We start from the raw sequence: 6000 nt of genomic DNA on the forward strand, positions 1-6000 counted from the left end.
TTCTATCCCAGAGGCCCAGTTCCCCTCTCCAGTTTTTCTGTATCCTTTTATTTATTTTATTATTATTATTATTTTTTGGCTGTGTTGGATCTTCGTTGCTGTGGCGGGCTTTCTCTAGTTGCGGTGAGTGGGGGCTACTCTTTGTTGCGGTGCACAGGCTTCTCATTGCGGTGGCTTCTCTTGTTGCGGAGCACAGCCTCTAGGCACACGGGCTTCAGTAGTTTTGGCATGTGGGCTCATTAGTTGTGGCTCCCGGGCTCTAGAGCGCAGGCTCAGTAGTTGTGGCGCATGGGCTTAGTTGCTCCATGGCATGTGGGATCTTCCTGGACCAGGGATTGAAGTCACATCTCCTGCATTGGCAGGCGGATTCTTAACCACTGCGCCACCAGGGAAGTCCCTTGTGTATCCTTTTAAATCTACTGACACTATTAACATCTCAGCAGACATAGTCTTATATGTATATACATGACTTTCCACATGTTAATTCATCTATAGAATAAATCCCTGTAAATGGAACTGCTGGGACAAATTTCCTTAAAGCATTCATTCCAGTATGTAACTAGTCAGTATCTATAGCATAGATACTCAGGATAAGCCTTCCAACATGCCTTTACCTATTACCCACCTTCCCAATCAACTTTAAAATCACGTTAAATATTTCTTCCAGATTACAGACTTGAAAACTATACCTACTCTGGTTTATGAATCCTTCCTTTGCATTGCATTACATTTCTTAGCTATAGTTATCAATGACTTGGAATAAAGAAATAAGTTTTACTGTTTTCTTTGATCACTGTTTCTTGAATTCCACATCCACATCTATTTTTCTTGGATTAATTTTTCATTTGATATAGTACATCCTGAGGTATTCCTAGTGGTTCTGGGTGAAAATGACTTAATTTTGCCCCCACTTTGAATGACAGTTCGGTTAGGGATAAGATTTTGAATTCGAAATATGTCCAATGGAAAAAAAAAAATGTCCAGCGAGCACTTTTAAAACTCTGCTCCACACTGTCATCCAGCATTCCATGTCTCAGATTAGAAGTCTAATCAGGCTGCCCAAGAGTCTGCCTGGATACTCCTACCTTCATGATCTGTTATCTCTGTGGTTATTTCTCCTCTTCTAATTTCTATTCCCTCCTGGAATTCCTATTAGATGTACACTGGCCCTCTCCTGGATCCATTTTCCACGTTAACTGTTTTTCCCTACTTTCTGTGTTTCAATATTCAAGAACTGATTGCGTGTTTTCAGGGCAGCCTGTATATGTTCAGTAGGCATGATACCCTCCGAAATCTAAGCATATTAACATTTATCTTAAAGTTTTTTTCTTTTTCTTACATGAACTACATTGCTTCAGGTCCAGTCCTTGTATCTGTTCAGTCTGGGCCATTTCTTACATGCTACTGATTTCCCACAAATGTTTAGTGATTTTTGTTGTCTGTTCCCATTATAAATGTATCAGTATCTCAGTACAGGTGGAAATCACTGTACTCCTATAGTAAATTCACATTTGTAACTAACCTTATAATTCAATTTTACATTTATCCTAGGACTTTGTGCAGTATGACAACAACAATGTAAGTTTTTTGACTTGCAATCCTATGATTCTTCAATCCGCTTTTAGGCACATCCTTTTGGTGTTTCATTTCCCCTAGCAACCACTAACTTGAGTAACACAGTTCTTATCTAAGTGTTATACAGCAAGCTTCAGGGACAGAACATCACCAGCTCTAACTAACAGACTTGCCTAACAGACAGTTTAAACAAGTAATGACTGTCTGGTAGAAGGCTGTCATAGATGTGCAATCCAAGGAGTAAATAATAATAATATGGTAATGAATCACTTAAGTCTTGAAATCATAATAGTTATGCTTTTTACTAATCTTTAATGTTATATAAGTTAAAATAACAAATTGTATTTTTTAAAAAGGAAGACTCCATGATGGTTAAAACGTAATTTTCCACCTACCTTATGATTTAGCCATTCCACAGCTGACAGAAATGCACAGATGTTCACCAAGACATTTGTAAGAATGTTCATAGCATTCTTCAAAATACATAATATACAAAAACTGGAAACATAAATATCCACCAACAGAGGAGTGCCATATAAGGATACAATGGATTACCACACAGCAATAAAAAAGAACTACTGATACATGAAACATTATGGAAGAATCTCATAATCAATATGCTGAGTATACTGTAGGATTCCATTAATATCAAGCCCCAAATAGACAAAACTCATAGATGATGACAGAAATCAGAATACTGATGGGGGCTGGGCAGGGGTATAACTGACTTGGAAGAAGCAGGGGGAAACTCCTGGAATGACGGAAATGCTCTACAGGTATAATATGAAAGCTGGTGGTTGCACAATAAAAACAAAAATTCACTGAGGTGTACAACTAAGATTTATGCGCTTGATGACTTCATAGATATTTTATATCTCAATCAAAAAGTTAAAGGAAAAAATGTAATTTCCAAACTGAGAGAACTAAAACTGTGTTTACTTATGTCAAAATTCTCTAAGCCATAAATAGTGGATATCCAAATCCTTTTTACATTAAGTAATAAGACAACTTTAGACAAATGGTATCAGAATAATAATACAAAATGAACGTTAACATCCTCAGTCATAAAATACTACTTGGATTCCTACTTCCACGTTCGAAGTCCTGTTTTAATACAACATTAACTCCAGCAAAAATCAAGGCCCAGCTCCTGAGAACCTTCAATGATAGTTAAATGTCCAGACATCGCATATAAATCTCAAAAGTAGTCTGACGGATAAAAGCTTCAGGTTTATAATCAAATTTTCATTCTGCGAATAACATCATAAATAAAAGCTTCACTATGGCGTTTACAAATTATTCCTCGGCAAGTTGCTCAGGAATAGTGTAATTTTCAAGAAGTCTAAAAATGCAAGAGGCTTCCCGTCCCGTGGTCTCCTCGGCGCCACTAATTCCTACACAAATATGCATCTTTTAAAGGTGCCTAGCGTCTGGCAGGCATAGAAAGGCTGCCGCCAGAGAATACTAATTTAACGCAATAAAGCGGTAACAGCTGACTACAAAGTTTACCCACTGAGGGGAGCAGAGATGGCGGTGAGTTGGTTTAAAAAAAAAAAAAAAGTGATAAAAATAAAACACACGCAAACCAACGGTCTCCGGCAGCACAGTTCTGAAAAGCCAAGTCAAACGGCTCCGAAAAACCGCGGCTTTTCCTGACACCGGAGCAGACTCCGGAGGGCTTGCGGCGAACCCACGGGGACACGGCCCCCAGGAGAGCTCGTCCGTGAGGTGACCCGACAGCGACGGGAACCCACAGTCCGGGGCCTGCGCCCCAAAGCCCGCACGGGAGGGGCCCTAGCCCTGGGAGCCGCGGGCAGGCGAGGCCGGATGGCCCGGGTACTCACCGACTTCACCCGCCTGCGGACGGCGGCCGCCGCCCCGCCGTCACCTCCCCAGCCTCGGGCACACCTGGGCGGCGCCCGACTCGCCGGAGCCGCCACCAACTCCCCGCCCACCCTCCGGGCGCGCCGCCGCGCCGACAACCTCCACTTCCGGCGCGCGTGAGGAAATGAGGCCGCCGCCGCGGCGCGCGCCCGCCCCGGCCCCGCCCACGCCCGCCCCGGCCCCGCCCACGCCCGCCCCGCGCCCAGTACTTGGCATAGAAGCGCTCGGTAATTGGCGTCCGGTACTGATTAACCCTGTATCTGTTACAAATGTGTCTGTGTGTGTGCGCGCGCGCGCGCGCGCGTAGCCCAAAAAACGATTTGTGGAGGCTAGGAGAGTGCGGGAGGAAGGAAACCGCTCTTGCCCGAGCGAGCGTCTGCAGGGATGGGAGTACCAGCTCCGGCCGGACGACTGGCTTTGCAGGAGGGAGGGACTCAGCGGGGGATGGCAGCGCTTTTCTGCCCGGGAGCCTTTGCCCTGGGAGCTGGAGGGGTCGATGAGTGCCTGCGTGGGCACTGAGCTAAGGACTGACAGGTCGCCAGGAGTGTCCGAGCATCCTCAGGAGGGCTGGGCTGCGCGTGAGGCCCCAGCGAGGAGCCCTGGGCTGCCAGTCAGATTCTTTGGATCTGAATTTCCGTATATGTGAAAGGAGGGGGTTGAGGTAGACTTTCTGGAAAATGGCTTCGAGGTTTCACATTGTATGACTTTAGTGGGTGGCCCTGACATCCCCTACACTCAGATGCTTATTTCAGGGACATCCCCAAGGCACTCTGTCCGGCCCTGAGCTGAGCAGGTGAGGGGATACCGGGCAGCACCAGCCCCTGCCTGTGTCTGGGCAGGACATGGCTGGGCTAAGAGGGGATCTGCCTCCCATCTGGGCTCTGCTCTCCTTAGCGGGTTACCTTGGCAGGCTATGTGGGCTTAGCCTCTCTAAGCCTCAGTTTCCTCAGCTGTGTTATGGGGACAATAATAGTACGTGCTTCCTAAGATTGTTGTGAGGATTAAACGCAATTGCATTTGAAGTGGTTGGCACTGTGCTTGGCAGGTAGGTGGCAGGCAGTCAGAGCTCATTGTTATCATTAAGTGCATTAGTTAGAACAGAAGTCTGGGGCGACTGTGGTGGTACATCCTTTAGGAGTGGCAGCATTCCAGGGGCATCTGTTCCTAATCACAGCTGTCTTCATTGGATGATGGTTGTTGGGATGCCTTTAACTCGGATGGTCTCCTTGGATATGTCCTGTGGGGAATTCCATGGGTAGGAGAGTCTGGACAGCCTATTTCTAAGTCAGGCTTGCTGAGTGTCCAGTCTCTACCCAACTTCAGGATCTCACTCCTCTCTCATGTCACTTCTGAGCAAATGAAAACATTTATGGTTCTAACACCCCTTCCTCCTCAACCTGGCCCAAGAGTAAAGAATTCATCTAGTCATAGACTCCATGGGTCTGTAAGCTCCTGAAAGTAAGGACCATGTCTTTTTCATCTCCCAGTACTTTGCACATATTAAGTGTTCAACAAATATGAATTGAATTGGTTAAAATAAGAGCATGCAACAATCCCTCTCTTGTTCAGAATCTCTACCACTTGACCAGCTCCTCGAGCAGACGGCATGCCTGATTACATTTTCTGCCTGCCGTAATTAAGGTTTTGGTCTGGTTGGCTGGTCATGTTCTAGTGTGACTTTCCTGACATCCCTGTGGAGTAGGTTATGGTCCTTAGTTTACAACGGAGAAAACGGACTCAGAGAGGAAACTGCATAAGCTCTCCCAGGACAGGACCTGGCATGAACTCATAGCATAGGGTTATTTCTTTAAAACTGTTCTTTGAATCCTCCATTAGAATTGTTTTTAAAATAACTGAGGTTCTGCCATCAATGGATTTAAATTGTAAGCTTATTATTAACTGCCAAATCAAATACTAAATGTATGTAATTTGAATTTGGAGAGAAGATAATGCTTAATTCCAATTCTATGGCAGATAATGGATAATATACTGGGGCTTATAAAATAAGTAGCTCACTTGGGAAAAATACTAAAGCACAACTGTGGTATGATTAGTATCAGAAGAATGTAGTTTTAAAAAAAAGATTTCCCATCAATCTCTAATCTGAGGCTTTTTTTTTTTTTTAAACTATGAGGCTTTCCCATGCCCCTAGCCTGCCTTTGAGTCTCTGCCAAAAGTAAGTGACAGGTCTGATGCCCTGGCTACCACAAGCTCTGAATAAATAGCCTTTGCCTGTTTCATTTGGACAATCTTCATTTGCTTCCAGTTTTCCTGGTAGCCCCGCCAAGATATGGTCTGCATCATAGTCTGCTTGTTACCTCAGACTACAGCCTTCAATCAGGTGTGGCAGCCACAGTGGCCTACTTGTGCCTTGCAGTTCTTGGTTTTGGGTCTTACCTCTGCTCTCTTTGTGTTGAGTGCCTTGGCTATCTATTCTCAGTTTGGTACTCAGCTTTTGTTATTGGTTCACATTTGTTTGGCATCTTTGATATAATCAGTTCATTCTTTTGCATCCTTTTTGCTGTCTTTTGTGTTACTGTT

At 44.5% G+C, this 6000-nt stretch overlaps 1 protein-coding gene across 11 annotated transcripts in view; it reads right to left on the reverse strand.

Annotated features, from left to right (window-relative positions):
• The window catches only part of CSGALNACT2 (chondroitin sulfate N-acetylgalactosaminyltransferase 2), a 49997-nt gene extending 46433 nt beyond the window's left edge, over window positions 1-3564 (reverse strand). For 9 of the 11 annotated variants that reach the window (XR_012326655.1, XR_012326654.1, XM_073793587.1 and 6 more), the window contains exon 1: window positions 3420-3564. The gene's annotated coding sequence lies outside the window, so the exon portion shown is untranslated. Of the gene's footprint in view, window positions 1-1970; window positions 3063-3088; window positions 3108-3419 lie in introns of those variants that run through there. The other 2 variants (XM_033842214.2, XM_073793584.1) reach the window with 2 other exon arrangements.
• Between the last annotated feature and the right edge of the window lie 2436 nt (window positions 3565-6000).

This window comes from Tursiops truncatus, chromosome 16 (genome assembly GCF_011762595.2).
Source record: "Tursiops truncatus isolate mTurTru1 chromosome 16, mTurTru1.mat.Y, whole genome shotgun sequence".
NCBI lineage: Eukaryota > Metazoa > Chordata > Mammalia > Artiodactyla > Delphinidae > Tursiops > Tursiops truncatus.